The sequence below is a fragment of the Schistocerca piceifrons genome, chromosome 11, assembly GCF_021461385.2.
Source record: "Schistocerca piceifrons isolate TAMUIC-IGC-003096 chromosome 11, iqSchPice1.1, whole genome shotgun sequence".
NCBI lineage: Eukaryota > Metazoa > Arthropoda > Insecta > Orthoptera > Acrididae > Schistocerca > Schistocerca piceifrons.
The window spans coordinates 108,472,098-108,490,220 of NC_060148.1; the positions used below are offsets into that span (position 1 = coordinate 108,472,098).

General features: G+C 42.7%; 1 protein-coding gene across 1 annotated transcript in view; it reads right to left on the reverse strand.

Moving 5' to 3' along the window:
* Window positions 1-16,469, reverse strand: part of LOC124719976 (TD and POZ domain-containing protein 1-like) — a 73,053-nt gene extending 56,584 nt beyond the window's left edge. Inside the window, exon 1 of the mRNA XM_047245199.1 lies at window positions 16,308-16,469. The gene's annotated coding sequence lies outside the window, so the exon portion shown is untranslated. The remainder of the gene's footprint in view (window positions 1-16,307) is intronic.
* Between the last annotated feature and the right edge of the window lie 1,654 nt (window positions 16,470-18,123).

The following is an 18,123-nucleotide window of genomic DNA, read 5'->3' on the forward strand; positions in this document are numbered from 1 at the left end:
ATGCAAAATGGCTAAGCAGGGATGGCTAGAGGACAAATGTAAGGATGTAGAGGCTTGTCTCACTAGGGGTAAGATACATACTGCCTACAGGAAAATTAGAGAGACCTCTGGAGAGAAGAGAACCACTTGTATGAATATCAAGAGCTCAGATGGCAACCCAGTTCTAAGCAAAGAAGGGAAAGCAGAAGGGTGGAAGGAGTATATAGAGGGTTTATACAAGGGCGATGTACTTGAGGACAATATTATGGAAATGGAAGAGAATGTAGATGAAGATGAAATGGGAGATAAGATGCTGCGTGAAGAGTTTGACAGAGCACTGAAAGACCTGAGTCAAAACAAGGCCCCGGGAGTAGACAACATTCCATTAGAACTACTGATGGCCTCAGGAGAGCCAGTCATGACAAAACTCTAGCATCTGGTGAGCACGATGTATGAGACAGGCGAAATACCCTCAGACTTTAAGAAGAAGATAATAATTCCAATCCCAAAGAAAGCAGGTGTTGACAGATGTGAAAGTTACCGAACTATCAGTTTAATAAGTCACAGCTGCAAAATACTAACGCGAATTCTTTACAGACGAATGGAAAAACTGGTAGAAGCCGACCTCGGGGAAGATCAGTTTGGATTCCGTAGAAATGTTGGAACACGTGAGGCAATACTGACCTTACGACTTATCTTGGAAGAAAGATTAAGAAAAGTCAAACCTACGTTTCTAGCATTTGTAGACTTAGAGAAAGCTTTTGACAATGTTGACTGGAATACTCTTTCAAATTCTGAAGGTGGCAGGGGTAAAATACAGGGAGCGAAAGGCTATTTACAATTTGTACAGAAACCAGATGGCAGTTATAAGAGTCGAGGGGCATGAAAGGGAAGCAGTGGTTGGGAAAGGAGTGAGACAGGGTTGTAGCCTCTGCCCTATGTTATTCAATCTGTATATTGAGCAAACAGTAAAGGAAACAAAAGAAAAATTCGGAGTAGGTATTAAAATTCATGGAGAAGATGTAAAAACTTTGAGGTTCGCCGATGACATTGTAATTCTGTCAGAGACAGCAAAGGACTTGGAAGAGCAGTTGAACGGAATGGACAGTGTCTTGAAAGGAGGATATAAGATGAACATCAACGAAAGCAAAACGAGAATAGTGGAATGTAGTCAAATTAAGTCGGATGATGCTGAGGGAATTAGATTAGGAAATGAGACACTTAAAGTAGTAAAGGAGTTTTGCTATTTAGGGAGTAAAATAACCGATGATGGTCGAAGTAGAGAGGATATAAAATGTAGACTGGAAATAGCAAGGAAAGCGTTTCTCAAGAAGAGAAATTTGTTAACATCGAATATAGATTTAGGTGTCAGGAAGTCGTTTCTGAAAGTATTTGTATGGAGTGTAGCCATGTATGGAAGTGAGACATGGACGATAACTAGTTTGGACAAGAAGAGAATAGAAGCTTTCGAAATGTGGTGCTACAGAAGAATGCTGAAGATAAGGTGGGTAGATCACGTAACTAATGAGGAGGTATTGAATAGGATTGGGGAGAAGAGAAGTTTGTGGCACAACTTCACTAGAAGAAGGGATCGGTTGGTAGGACATGTTCTGAGGCATCGAGGGATCACAAATTTAGCATTGGAGGGCTGCGTGGAGGGTAAAAATCGTAGAGGGAGACCAAGAGATCAATACACTAAGCAGATTCAGAAGGATGTAGGTTGCAGTAGGTACTGGGAGATGAAGAAGCTTGCACAGGATAGAGTAGCATGGAGAGCTGCATCAAACCAGTCTCAGGACTGAAAACCACAACAACAACAACAGGTTGCTTCTGATGAACACTCTTGTTTAGCCAGTGTGATGAACTTAGTAAAAATTTAGCATTTTATTTAAGAGTGTTTCAGGTAGTGTTTCTTCTGTATAAGATTTTCATTTGCGTTATTCGAAAATAGTTACGTGTAGTCGCTCCAAAAGCAGTACGAGGAGAAAAGAAAAAAGGTGGTGAGGAGTCAGCAGACGAAATGCCCAAAAAAGAGACTTCGAAGGTACAGAGACGTGTGGGAGATGGATTCTCCCCACTTTTAGCCTCGAAAATGTGCAAAATGAAACAGTAGGTTCCGGCGATGCGAGACAAATGAGTGAGCCAGACTTCAGGGGTGCAGCGGAGACGTTTAGATTTAGGACATGCACAGCCTGTTCCACTCACAGCTAGCAGTGTTTCGGGTCGAGTGCACAATTTACTAAGTGTGAGTGCGGGCGAGGCTGAAGCAACGATAAGTGAACAGAGGGCAGCAGAGCACGTAGCTCTGAGCAGAACATGATTGGCCGATTTGGCCACGCTGGTAAAAAGAATGAGCACACAGCGAAGAGTTAAAGGCACACTGCAGACTTGCTGGCGTCAAAGGAGGAGCTGAACTGAGATTTAGTTGCCGAATATGGCACCTTAACGACTACAGTAGAATCACTGAGCTCAGAAATTGATGATGATATGGAAGAAACGTTCAGAACTTAGAATCAAAATCAAGGACGATATCGCTGTTGAAGTTACTGCGAAACTTGAAGAGGCGCGCGCGCGTTCGTGTGTGTGTGTGTGTGTGTGTGTGTGTGTGTGTGTGTGTGTGATTCGTAAGAGACCAAACTACTAAGGTCATCAGTCTAGACTTACACACTACTTAAACTAATGTAAACTAACTTATGCTAAGAACAACAGACACACACCCATGCCCGTGGGGGGCCTCTAACCTCCGGCGGGAGGGGCCGCGCAATCCGTGACACGGCGCCTCAAACCTCGCGGCACTTGGAGAGGCAGAAAACAGGTTAAGTGGGATAGAAGGAGAACAGGAAGGAGTGAGCGGGAAAGGCTGGTTGCCAGGAGGCTAGAACAGGAGCATGGGGGATGTGACTGATGGTGATCATAGGGGATTCTTTAATCTACTAAAACAAATGCCCATGTTCACTGGCAACATATGTACGCCAAGTACAGACATTATCGAGACACTTGGGAGCGAATAAACAGCAGGAGTTTTGGAACTGGAAAGTACAGTTAAGGAAACGCTCGATGTTGCAGATACAGTACATGCACAGAAGCCTTAGGAAATCATAACAAATACCTACAGGCAGTCCACTTAAACTGGAATCATTAAAATTTTATAGGAATCCACAGTACTTGCGAGCTGAAATGAGAAACATTAGGTAATTTTGAAAGAGAAAATGGGAGCTCAACTTGGAATCGACCGAAGTACAAGTAGGAACAACTGTGGATGAATAGGCTGACTCGAGAAAGTGCAGAAGAAATTGAGAGCAGAATTCCTGCGTCTGTCATGAAACGAAAATTAGATGCACTGCGATGAAAAAAGAAAAGAAAATGAGAACGAGAATTGCCCGAAACTACGGAAGACGCTGTGATAATACGATGCTAAACAGCATCTTCTACATTTGCATCTGCATCTACATCTACATGCTCTGCAAAAGACCGTGGCAGATAGTACGTCCCACAGTACCAGTTATGACGGTTTCTTCCTGTTCCATTCACGTATGGAGCGCGGGAAGAATGAATGCCTTTGTAAGCTTAGTACTTATTGTAATTTTATCCTCACGATCCCTATGTGAGCGGTAAGTAGAGGGTTGTAAGTATATTCCTAGCATCACCATCTAAAGGCGGTTCTTGAAACTTTGTTAATACACTTTCTCGGGATAGTTTGAGTGTGTCTTTAAAGAGTCTGGAAGTTCAGTTCCTCGCGTACTTCTGTTACACTCCCACGGGTCAAACAAATCCATGACAATTAGTGCTGTCCTCCTCTGTATACGTTCAGTATCCCGTGTTAGTCTTATTTGGTGCGGGTCCCACATACTTGAGCAACATTCTAGAACCGGTGGTACGAGTGGTTTGTAAGCAAAGTCCTTTGTAGGCTGACTGATCTCCACCAGTATTCTTCCAGTAAACGGAAGTCTGTCACCAGCTATACCCACAACTAAGCGTATGTCGTCATTCCATTTCATACCAGGTACTTCTTATGTGTCGGCCGATTCCAACAGTGACTCGTTGATATTATAGTCATAGAATACCATTTTTTTCGTTTTGTGGAGGCACAGTCTTACATTTATGAACATTTAAATCAAGTTGCCGTTTTTCCACCGCTTCGAATTCTTATCAAGATCTGACTGAATATTTATGCAGCTTCTTGCACACAATACATTACAGATAACTGGATCATCTGAAAAACTCTGAGGTTACTATTATTATTAATACACTACTGGCCATTAAAATTGCTACACCACGAAGATGACGTGCTACAGATGCGAAATTTAACCAACAGGAAGATGCTGCGATATGCAAACAATTAGCTTTTCAGACCATTCACACAAGGTTGGCGCCGGTGGCGACACCTACAACGTGCTGACATTAGGAAAGTTTCGAACAGATTTCTCATACAAAAACAGCAGTTGACCGGCGTTGCCTGGTGAAACGTTGTTCTGATGCCTCGTGTAAGGAGGAGAAATGCGTACCATCAAGTTTCCGACTTTGATAAAGGTCGAATTGTAGCCTATCGCGATTGCGGTTTATTCTATCGCGACATTGCTGCTCGCGTTGGTCGAGATCCAATGACTGTTAGCAGAAAATGGAATCGGTGGGTTCAGGAGGGTAATACGGAACGCCGTGCTGGGTCCCAACGGCCTCGTATCACTAGCAGTCGAGATGACAGGCATTTATCCGCATGGCTGTAACGGATCGTGCAGCCACGTCTCGATCCCTCAGTCAACAGATGGGGACGTCAGGAAGACAACAACCTTCTGCACGAACAGTTCGACGACGTTTGCAGCAGCATGGACTATCAGCTCGACGACAATGGCTGCGGTTACCCTTGATGCAGCATCACAGACAGGAGCGCCTGCGATGGTGTACTCAACGACGAATCTGGATGCACAAATGGCAAAACATTTTTTCGGATGAATCCAGGTTGTGTTTACAGCATCCGTGTTTGGCGACACGGCGGTGAACGCACATTGGAAGCGTGTATTCGTCATCGCCATTCTGTCTTATCACCCGGCGTGACGGTATGGGGTGCCATCGGTTACACGTGTCGGTCACCTCTTGTTCGCATTGACGGCACTTTGAACAGTGGACGTTACATTTAAGATGTGTTACGACCCGTGGCTCTACCCTTCATTCGATCCCTGTGAAACCCTACATTTCAGCATGATACTGCACGACCGCATGTTGTAGGTCCTGTACGGGCTTTTCTAGATACAGAAAATGTTCGACTGCTGCACTGGCCAGCACATTCTCCAGATCTGTCACCAATTGAAAAGGTCTGGTCCACGGGTGCCGAGCAACTGGCTCGTCACAGTACGCCAGTCACCACTCTTGATGAACTGTGGTATCGTGTTGAGGCTGCATGGGCAGCTGTACCTGTACTCGCCATCCAAGCTCTATTTGACTCAATGCCCAGGCGTATCAAGGCCGTTATTACGGCCAGAGGTGGTTGTTCTGGGTACTGATTTCTCGGAATCTATGCACCCAAATTGCGTGAAAATATAAGCACATAGCAGTTCTAGTATAATATATTTGTCCAATGAATAACCGTTTATCATCTGCATTTCTTCTTGGTGTAGCAGTTTTAATGGCCAGTAGTGTATTTCGTCTTCCGTAGAGTGTGATCTTACAGGCAACCTACAGTTCACAGGAGTTTCTGCAAACGTAACGTTATTTTGACGCCATAAGTTTTGTATTCATGTGGACCGGGCTGTGGATAAGGGAGAGATTATAATGTTGGCAAGAATTAGCTCCGAAACTTACTGAAAAAGTTGTGCCAACTGCTTTTGCTAATACGCCTTCATCAACACCAAAAGTGAGACCAATAACTGATTTACAAGCACAAAGAATCTTAAGCCAGCCTGCACAGGTTCGAATATTCTACTCATTCAAGTTTTTCAAGGAAATAAAGTTTTTAAAACATCTGAAAACTGATGTGTGGAGTTGGTCCGTGGTCAGAAAAAAAGGGGGGCAGCCATTCTAACAAGTGAGGTAAACCATCAGCTCACTTACCTCGTGTCCAGTAAGTAAAGCCGTTTCGAAACAACACAGCTAGCATCTCTCGAAAACACGTCACTATCTGTAGCATTTGGTGTAATAAAATCAAGAAAAGCGTAATGTAAGTGGTTGAAGAGGTACTTTAATGGGAGATTTTTGTCTGGCAAAGAAGTGGCCTAGAAAAACTAGCCCGTAAATTGTATTTTGTACACTTCACATATGGCTAAATTTTATGTATAGCTGAGACGACGCCACCTTTTTATTCTGTTGCAAATGTGTCAGTCAGTTCTACGCTTTTTATTTTGAATGGTAATTAGCTTTGCCAGATGATCAACGTGTTAATATTTATTCGCATTTGCGACTTTCACATTTAATACGTAGATTTGTAAATTATTGACAATGACAACGCAGACCTGATACGCACACGCCCGGAGAGAGAGGGGGAATGATTCAAATGGCTCTGAGCACTATGGGACTTAACTGCTGAGGTCATCAGTTCCCTTTAACTTAGAACTACTTAAACCTAACTAACCTAAGGACATCACACACACCCATGCCCGAGGCAGGATTCGAACCTGCGACCACAGCGGTCACGCGGTTCCAGACTGAAGCGCCTAGAACCGCACGGCCACTCCGGCCAGCAGAGAAAGGGAACTACTATATGTACACAATATCTAATATTTAAGAACTAACTGCAAATAACTTAATAAAGAAGTCCCGGAACCTCTGCAAACGTGAAGGTGAGATGGTAGGACGCGAGTCACGTCCGTAGCTACTCTCTGCTCTGTAACTCAACGGTTACAACCGCTGCCTCACAATCAACCGCTGGAAGATCAGCCCCCACACCGTAAACTGAATGTAATGAAGGCTTTAGCAGCCGATACGTCCTTACATGACGTCTGATTATAACGCATCAGAAAGAAAGTGACGTGTTTTAAAGAATCTTCCATGTGCAGTTGCCTTGAAACGGTGCTGTTTGATAATACGGAATTTAGGATCTCATATCCAGCAGCAGCCATGACAAATGACTACTTTTTTGATGGATAAATAATTATTACGGTCACGTGCAAATGTCGTCAACTCACGGGGTAACAGTGTGATAAGTTTCTTTTTTTTAACCATTCTTGACGGCCCACATCAAGTCTGGTCTTCCGCCATTTCCTTTGTTTGTCTTCACAGGAACACAGCCGACCAAGCGGGCAGAACCGTTGTTCCAGCTCCAAGTACTGGAGACGCTGTCCAATGCTCCGTACTGCATGCCTGGACTGCACAATTGCGAAGGACGTTTCCGTTTTCCAATATCTATGTACCCTGAAACGTGTCACTAAGAGTTTCGTGGCGTGCAATTTAGTAAGTAAGGACTACGAAATGCACCACTTAAGCTTCGAGGAAACTGAATGTACTGCGACTGCTGTTTCCAACCAACCGCAACACGACACAACTGACGTCATGGGAGAATTCACTGACTTCCCGCTAATTGTAAATGACGGGAAAATTCTCCGTACAACTTCGTATGCATTACGTAGCTAAAAATGAAATTTCCATCCCGATGACAAATTTATTACTGTCTGTTCATTTGCATACTGATGAGTGAACCATCATTTGAATTCTGGGTTCCATTTAACACTTTACAGGTTTGCATGAGAAGATCACATGATCAGAAACACCTAAAGAGTGAATAGTAATGATATTGTTTTCCGACGCAGACTGAATGCACATTTAACAGCACATGACGATTCTTGCTGCACGAATTTCGTGAAAGGAAATACGGACCAGTACTCTACGAGATGTGACCACACTAGGAATAAGAAAATACCGCACCTGTTGCTACCGCTGCCCATCTTCTTTGACCGACGACGAAAATGCCGGATAAACCACTAACCAAAATGCAGTAAGCGTAAAAGACATCTAGTAACAAGGACTATTTAGTTTGTTCCCATCACAGCACATTCATACACTTCACCAAATCACAAACTGCCCTTTCAGTCTCAGCTGCAGAATACTGTCAGCACACCCTGCCTTCCAAGCAACAATGTGGGAGGGAAACAAACGTCAGTGCTGTGTTCTGCCTCTGTACTGGGAGTAGAGAGAGAGTCCCGTGAAATGACGACACAGGTCAAAGCCAGTGTGTGGCATCGCTAGGACACTCGGTGGGGAGTCTTGTTTTACGGTACGTGGTTGTGCCCTAGCAGCGTTAGGTTTTCATTTGGAAGGCATGATATATGCGGAAAAGTGCGCTGAATACATTGCAAGCCTGAACATCGGACTATAGTCCGTTCATCACATTAAACTTCATGTAAACATTACACTATGTACTCTTCCGCGTTTGCTGGAACCTCTTTGGATTTAGTTTCAGGTGGAGCAGATGCCAAGCGGTCACAAGCGCAATCAAGTACGATGATGAGGGTTCGTTTTATGCTGTGCGTATCGACTTGTGCTGTAATACGGGGCAACAGCTTTACCGGCGCGTTTGGGTCTGACAGCGCTGGTCGGGCAAGTGGTCCAGCTAACGTGCTCTGGTGTGAGCAGTGGCGGTTCAGACGTAGACAGAGACGAGCAGAGGACAACACAGCTTTGGATGTGAATTTTTGAACAGAAGGAAATAATATATGGTAAAAGTCGGGTGATTTTCTCCTCAGCTGACCGGACGGAAACTATAACATGCCATCGATATTAGCGAACATAGTATTTTAATTAAAAGCAAGAGTGATGAAAATTAGTGACTAACGAGGGTAATTTTTCTACGTGAGCTGTGTGTGGCGTAAAAGCGCAATGTAGTAAAATACTAAGCCACTGAAGGTATCGGAGTCAGTTGTCTGGTAATCTCTGAACTCCTTCCACGTCGGACACCGCTGAACACACTTCAGTACAGCTACGTTGATATCGAGCCGATCAGAGACAGAACCCCCAAGCCACAAGAATGTCCACATTTCCTCCTCCTCTTTTGTGACGTGCTGTTCTGCAGTTCGCCATCGTTAGGCAGTGACGTGTCACAAAGCTTTGCGCATTAGTTGCAGTACGTTTGACAGCGTAATGTCTTGTTATTTCTCGCGACAAATCCCTTAACTTGGCTCCACTGCCGTCTTCAGATTGCAGTGTTAAGATCATGACTCTAAATATGCTTCATTTTTACAGCGTGCTCGACGGCGTCAAAATTGTCTTCCATGTTTCTGCGCCATTTATCACTCTGGCTCATGTTAGATCACATCTCTCCTACAAAACAATGGGCATATGCGAAGAGCGTACTTGACTTTATAATTTTTCTCCAAGAAACTTATTTATATAACGTTTTATCTTCAACCATCTTTTACCATCTTTTATAAAATATTGGTAATTGAGAATTTATACTTGCAATGAAAACCAGAAATTTTCGTGTCATGTGTAATTGTGAACTACAAGATCTGCATTTTTCTTAAAATTGATGACTCATGAGTTAATTGCCATATATGGCGCAAAACCATATCAACCAAAACCACTAAAAACAAACGCAAAATGTAACTATTTACAACAGCAGATAAAAATTCTGCTTGATGCTTTCCTAAGAGTGTCTCCATTCCTTCCAAGCTAATTATGTAAGTGTAGAGAAGATATGGCTCAAATTCACAGATACAGTATCGACAGCAATACATTCATACCGCCTAAGTTAAGAGACGGGACTGATCCACCATGGTACACAAAACACGTCAGATCACTGTTGCACAAGCAACGAAAAACGCATGCCAAATTCAGAGGAACGCAAAATCTCGAGGACTGGCTAAGATTCACGGAAGCTCGAAATAGTGTGGACGTCAATGCTAGATGCTTTTAATAGTTTCCACAATGAAATATGGTCTCAAAATATGGTAGAAAACCCAAAGAGATTCTGGTCGTATGTAAAGTACAGCAGTGGCAGAAAGCAGTCAACACCGCCACTGGGCGATAGCGATGGACAAGTTACCGATGGTGGCGCCACTGAAGCGGAGTTACTAAATACAGTTTTCCGTAATTCCTTCACGAAAGAAGACGACGTACATATTCCAGAATTCGAAACCAGAACAGTTGTTAGCGTGAGTGACAAAAGTAGATTGGTGTTGCGAAACAACTCAAACCACTTAAGAAAGGCAATTCTTCCGGTCCAGATGATATAGCAATCAGGTTCCTTTCAGAGTATGCAGACAACACCGCCTTTCTTATGAATCATATACAACCGCTCACTTGACGAAGGGTCTGTTCCTGAAGACTGGAAAGTAGCAAAGGTCACACCAATATTCAAGAAAGGAAATAGGAGTAACCCATTTAATTACAGACCCAAATCAATGACCTCAATTTGCAGTACGATTTTGGAGCACATACTGTACTTTAACATTATGAATCACTTTGAAGAAAATGACTTATTGATACATAACCAACACGGCTTCAGAAAACATCGTTCTTTATTCCCATGAAGTAACGAGTGCAGTCGACAAGCGATCTCATATCGATTCGATATTCCTAGATTTCCATAAGGTTTTCGATACCGTTCCTCACAAGCGACTATTAAACAAATTGCGTGCATATGGAGTATCGTCTCAGTTGTGTGATTGGATTCGTGATTTCCTCTCCGAGAGAGGTCACAGTTCGTGGCGATAGACGGTAAATCATCGACTAGAACAGAAGTGATATAAGGCGTTCGCAAGGTAGTGTCATAGGCCCTCTGCTGTTCCTGATTTACATACATGATCTAGGAGATATCTGAGCAGCCCCCTTAGATTGTTTGCAGATGACGCTGTAATTTACAGTCTAGTAAAGTCATCAGACGATCAATTCCAACTACAAAATGACCTAGAGAGAATTTCTGTATGGTAAGAAAAGTGGCAATGGGCACTAAGCAAAGAAAAGTGCGAGGTCATCCACATGGGTACTAAAAGAAATCCGAGTAATTTTGGGTATACGATAAATCGCACAAATCTTAGGGCTGTCAATTCGACTAAATACATAGGAATTACAATTACGAGCAACTTAAATTGGGAAGACCACATAGATAATATTGTGGGGAAGGCGAAACAAAGACTGCGCTTTGTTGGCAGGACACTAAAGAGACAGCCTACATCACACTTGTCCATCCTCTGCTGGAATATTGCTGCGTGGTATGGGATCCTTACCAGGTAGGATTGACGGAGGACATCGAAAAAGTTCAAGGAAGGGCAGCTCATTTCGTGTTATCGCGAAACAGGGTTGAGAGTGTAACTGATAGGATACGCGAGTTGGGCTGAGAGTCACTGAATCAAAGGCAGTCTTGATTGAGGAGAGATCTGTTTACCAAATTTCAATCTCCAACTTTCTCTCCTGAATGTGTAAATATTTTGTCGACACCCAACTACGTAGGGAGAAATGATCATGATAATAAAATAAGAGAAATCAGAGCTCGAACGGAAAGATTTAGGTGTTCCTTTTTCCCACGCGCCATTCGAGAGTTGAATGGTAGAGTAGTAGTATGATTGTGGTTCGATGAACCCTCTGCCAGGCACTTAAGTGTGAATTGCAGAGTAACCATATAGATGTATATGTGGATGTGATGAGTTTCATATTTAAATGCTTTAGGTATTCAAACCGAACAAAGAAAATTACGCACCACGTGGAGCGTAGAACCACCGCCCGCCGGCACACACGATGGTCAGTCTACGACCCTGTCTATCACGCCACGCATACAGTCAACACCTCCCTTATTTCTGATACATAGTCCTACTCGAAAAAAACTCAAAAGCTGATTTTCGCCTGTAATCTTGTGAAGAACATTAACTACTTGTTTCTCGCCATTAACGGTGTTCCACGCGCGTGTTTCACTACGAAGCAGGAAGCAGTGTCGTCAATTTTCGCGGTACGTATGAACAGCGAGACAATCAGAGCACAAGCACTGGTTACAGAGACACTGACTGTACACAATTTTTAAGATAAAAGTTACGTAGGTAAAGTAAGATTAAGATAGACGTTGATGGCTGTTAATACGTCAGAATGTCTGAAAGGTTCTTCCGCACTGACATACTAATAAGCTACCGAACACTTAAGTTGGACCTACTTCCAAGGGAGGAGCACCACCAGTTTAAGAGAGCTACGGCTGCTGACCAATCATCCCGCTTGCGTTTGTTTACATCTGGTTTGCTCTTATGATGAAGTACATGCTACATACGAACCCCGTAGCCCCACCCTTTATTTCGCATTCACGTTCATTGTCTTACCCGTCTCACAGCCATACCACCTTACTCCACACCAACCTAGACCTCTCGCTGTGCTACGGAGTACTGAAATTTTGTTCCCAACAAATAAGTAGGAGTCTCAACCAGATATGTATTTTTCCTGATAGACTGAAATACGCTGTTGTTCAAAAACTGCGTAAAAATGAGGGGTCGACAGAAGCGTCCGATCTCACGCGTCGGCTTTGACCCGTGACGTAAGGGTGTCGTCTGTGACGTCACGACGGCGCGGAGTTTGGTTTGTGAGTGTGGCGTGTTTGTAGATGTCGTCGTGTTGTGGTTTGTTGTGCCCTCTGGTGGTATGTTCAGGATTTTCGTTTGTGTGGTGTAATGGGCTCAGTTTGCTTTTGCTCATTATCCAGAATTGTTCGAGTGTAGGCTGTGTTTGTGGTGGAATTCGTTTCAGTGAGTTAACGATTTTGTGTGAAAGTTAATTTAGTGTTCGCTGTACATCGTGTGGTAATTTTAGGAAAATTAATCGGTTGTTGTTTTTGTTCAGGAATGGATATGACGGATAAAATTAACAGTGCACAGGTCAAGGGAAGTGTTCGATCCCAATGTGTGGCTGCGTATGTTGGTATTGGTATCGGGAGATGTTTTTCGAGCTATATAGGCCAAGTAAAGTGTTTGATCCTAATTTATGGGATCGGGAGCTGCTCTTTGAGCTATATAGGTCAAGGGAAATGTCCGATTCCAGATGATATTGTGTTTAGTGGTATTTGGAGAGTTTTGTGTTGTTTTGTATTGGGGTGGGTGTCTAAAATAGTTTATATTTAGTTTTCCCCCATCCAAAAACACCCCATTCCCCGCGCTTGTCCCGTTAGTCTCATTAGGCTTTTTGTGGAAAGTGTGTGTGTTTGTTTTTCGATGTATTTTCGTCCTCATAATGTGTACGTAACGACTTTGTATGCGCCATATTGGAATCGTGGTTTATGGTCGTTTTCGCCATATTTGTGACGTCAAAGCAGATGGGCGGGATCGGACGTTTGCGTATTTCCAAAATGGGGATAGGTCTGATGCTAACAACTACCAGCCAGTCTCACTTCTGATAGCTTTATTCAAAAGTCTTGAAAAAGTAATGTATTCAGGAGTAGCATCACGTACCTGTAAAAATGAAGTACTAACAAAATGTCAGTTTGGTTTTCAGAAAGGCTTTTCAAGAGAAAATGCTATAAATGTGCTTTCACTGATCAAATATTAAATGCACTGAATAACCAAACATCACCTATTAGGATATTTTGTTACATCTCAAAGGCTTTTGATGGTGTGAATCATGAATTTCTTCTACACAAGCTTAAGTACTGTGGCATGAGTGGGACGGTGCACAAATGGTTTAATTCATATTTAACTGGAAGAATGCAGAAGGCTGAAATTAGCACTACAGATTGTCTGCAAAAATCAGCAGTCCTTTAACTGAGGAAGTATCAAGAATGGTGTCCCACAGAGTTCAGTCTTGGGTCCCTTACTGTTCTCAATATATATTAATGCATGCAAAGCTAGTTCTTTTTGCTAATGATACAAGTACAGTAATCACACTCAAGGAAATTGTAAATAATGTCTTTCACAAAATTATTAAGTGGTTCTCTGCAAACGGACTCTCATTAAATTTTAAGAAAAAAGTGTATGCAATTCTGTGCAGTAAATGGCGTAACACCATTGATAAATATAGGCTATGAAAGCAAGTCTATTGCTAAGGCAGAGTATTCAAAATTTCTGGATGTGTACACTGATGAGAAATTGAATTTGAAGAAACATCAATGATCTGCTGAAATGATTAGGTTGAGCTACTTATGCTACTGGGGTTATTGCAAAATATTGGTGATGAACATCATTAAATTAGCCTACTATGCCTATTTTCATTCACTGCTTACACATGGTATCGTATCTGGGGCAGTTCGTCACTAAGAGGAAAAGTATTCATAGCATCAGGCTAACAGCTGGAGCCCACCGAAGATGACCTTGCGGACATTTATTTAATGAACTTGAGATATTCACAGTACCTTCGCAGTACATCTATTCATTTATGACATTTGTCAATGACTCATCCCAATTCAAAAATAACAGCAAAGTGCATAGCTACAACACAAGAAGAAACGAAGATCTTCACTACTCTGGATTAAATCTCACTTTGTCACAAAAAGGTGTGAATTATGCTGCCACAAAAATATTTGGTCATTTGCCAAATAGCATTAAAAATCCGGCAGATATCTAAACAACATTTAAAAGAAAATAAAAGTATTCCTGAATGACAGCTCCTATTGAATAGATGAATCTTTAGACATGAAGTATTAACTATAAAAATATTTACTATTTTGTATAAAGAAAACTTATGTTAAAGTGACACATCCCACATCATTACGAAATGTATTAATGCTCTATGCAACAAGGATCAATGTATGTATGTATGTATGTATGTACGTATGTATGCATGCAGACCAATTTGTCAACACAACCCATATTTCAGGGAGGTGATGAGGTGGCTATCGTATCAGCCCTTCTTTGTGGAAGTTTGTCTACAACCACCTGCATTGCTATATTTCATTTACTTCCACAAAAGACGATGAAATTACTCTTAACGTATTAATGTCAAGAGATCCGCTTGCTGTGATATAAACTGTGTATTCCTTTCTCTACGCAACAGCAACACACTTTATACTGTAGGCAACTACAGATGTAACAATGCGTTCTTCTTAAAGCCACAACAGTTTAATAATTCTTTATTTGTCCTAATAAAGTATTACTCAGGAGCACCCGTTTGGTTTGACAAGAACATGTATGTGAATCTTCAGTTTCTCCCAGCTTATTTTTTGATGGAACAATCCACAGGTGAACTGCCTGTTCGTAGTGTCCAACGGGCACGCTATGAACCGAAAGTACAGCTATGGACTGTTCCATCAAGAATATATGTAACAGTTGAGTTCTGCAGTGAGATTTGTAACTGATACTCTGTATTTTGATATCGTTCTGAGCAATGACAAACACTTGTCAGAAAGGATTCTGAGGATGGCTGGTTTTACTGCAAAAATGTTTGAGTACTGGTCCTTTACGTGGGGCACTGCTTCACTCGTCCAGATACCCCCTTAGCAGAAAACCGACTACTTTTTTGGTAAGTGTACGGCACAGTCACTGCCTGGAGATACACGATTATTAACAGAAGTGAAGACTAAGTCCCTAACGCCGGGAATTTTGACAACTTTTCTAACAAGAGGATCAATTTTAGGTCAACGTAAGAATTCATTCATTTCTGCACTTACACATATAGAACAAAGACGAAATGGAGGGTAACATTATCTGTTTTACTGACTACCCAACAGACTACCTTGTCACCAAAAACATTTCTCTAGAAAAGTGAAGATATCGAAATTAAATGGAACAGCGTTCTGTACTAAAGCACATTTGCGTGACTTAACGTGCTGACGATTGCTAATGCAGGACTGGGGGAAAGACGCGAACAGATTAGTTGTACTAAATTCGGCAGTTTTCGTGGAGCCGACTGCTTCGGGAAATATCTGATCCAATGCTCCACTATGGAACTGTCAAAATGCGTCTAGCTTGGTTTGATTTCAAGCCATTAGGAGTAGGATCAGACTGACCCAAGGTCTACGCACTATCCTGACGAAAAGTAATTGTTTGATTCCTCTATAGTCCAAGTTGCCATAGCACCTTATCTACTTGCACAAGCAGTGTTCCATCATTCTGTTCTGTTATTCCTAACAAGCAGAATAATCCTTTTATGGATCACATGCGTACAAATACGAACCTACATTTCGGGAAAAAAAATTCAACAAAATGGCGCGAATACGAGTAGAAATCTCGTCCGAGCCTATGCTTTTCACCCATGCCTAAAGTCCGTAGAACAGCGGAATTAATAGGAATGTCGGTAGGACTTTAAAATATCAAGATTTGCAATACGAAATTCGTTAGTAATTGACAGCGTAATAAACGAACGCGGTTTGTTTTATACGCGATAGTCTCCATAGTGAACCTAAATGAAACCTTACGGCTGCCATGACTTTGCAGAAACAAACCAAAAGAAAACAAAGAAAATAATTCAACACTACAGGAACGCATGAAAACAGTCGTCCTTACCTTATTAAGGGTGTGGGTGTAGCAGAAGAAATTCTCGGCGCAGAAACAGCAGCACGAAATCCTAACGCAGAACGTCACACCGGACACGACTCGCTACAAATGCGACAGACGCCTGGGCTGTGGCACGCAGTCAGTGCTGCCAACGGCTGCGAGGCCGGCAGGTACCAACTGCAGTCTGCTACGGGGCCTCACACAGGGAGCAGCGCTTCCAGGGACCCCGCGGAGAACAAGCGAGTGTAATACGGAGACTGTCGTCCTAATTTTGTTATTGCTGATAAATTCAAAAAAATTAAGTAATTAAATTTCATCATTTTTTCACTTGCTATTGGCTTTTCTTCATAGGTAAGACAGACTCTTCGGTTAATTTGGCGTAGCGTACAAACCATGCTTACAGGTGTATGAAAATCTAGAATTTTCCAAATCTATAAAAACTCTGGTAAAAACTGAGATAATTGACAATAAAATTAGATTTTTTATCCAAACATAAAGTTTAAAATGTAACAGTTTACTCATTTTTTCATAAATTAAGTAAACTCTAGAGCTTCATACAGCTGTAAGTATGGTTTGTATGCTGTGCCAAATTCATAGTAGAATCTCTCTTACTTATGAAGAAAAGTATACCTATAGCAACAAATGCAGCCAATAGTGGGTGAAAAATGTTGAAATTCCACATGTAAAAAGAAAATTATTTTGTTATGTTTTTGAACTTCCACTGCTATGAGTGTGATTTCTGAATAAAATGTCCTGTGGAGCCTCTCCTGTTACAAGTCGGGCCGTTTGACGTCCTACCCCCTTAAAGACAGCACAGCTGTTCATGTGCCCAGTATGTGCGGCGTTCCTTGTAAATGTGGCAGCATTTACATGCGTCAAACAATTCACAGTTGCAGAGCGTTGTACTGAGCATAAGATATTAAACAAAGGGAGCTTGTCAAGTTGACCATAACTGACCTTTACTTGGAAAACGGACGTGAACTACAGTTCGAAAACACGAGAGCCCTAGCTCACGCGTCAACATACTGGGATTCCGTTATAAAAGAGATGAATGAGATTAGCCGGCCGAGTGGCCGACCGGTTCTAGGCGCTTCAGTCTGGAGCCGCGCGACCGCTACGGTCGCAGGTTCGAGTCCTGCCTCCGGCATGGATGTGTGTGATGTCCTTAGGTTGGTTAGGTTTAAGTAGTTCTCAGTTCTAGGGGACTGATGACCTCAGAAGTTAAGTCCCATAGTGCTCAGAGCCATTTGAACCATTTTTTGAATGAGATTAGAGTGGACAGCAACAGTTTTAAAAGAGACGAGGGGAACACAGTTGTCAGGGCGTGGCGGCGGGCACTGTATGTTGAGAGAAAACAACGGTGGGCGCTCGACGTTTTCAGAGAGACGGGAGCGGCAGCTTCAAACGTGGCGCCGGCCCCTTGTTCCAGATGACATCATTCGGTCCCGCGGCGGGCCAGCGCTGCTACACCATGTGACCAAAAGTATCCGGACACCCCCAAAAACATTCGTTTCTCATATTAGGTGCAGCGTGCTGCTACCTACCGCCAGCTACTCCGTATCAGCGGAACTCACGAACTTCGAATATGGTCAGGTGACAGATGTCACTTGTGTCATACGTCTGTACGCGAGATTTCCACTCTCCTAAACATCCCTAAGTTCAATGTTTTGGAACGCAAAGGGACGCGTACAGCACAAAAGCGTACAGGTCGACCTCGTCTGTTGACTGACAGAGACCACGGACAGTTGAAGAGGGTCGTGATGTGTAATAGGCAGGCATCTGTCCAGACAGTCACCAGGAATTCCGAACTGCACCGGGATCCACT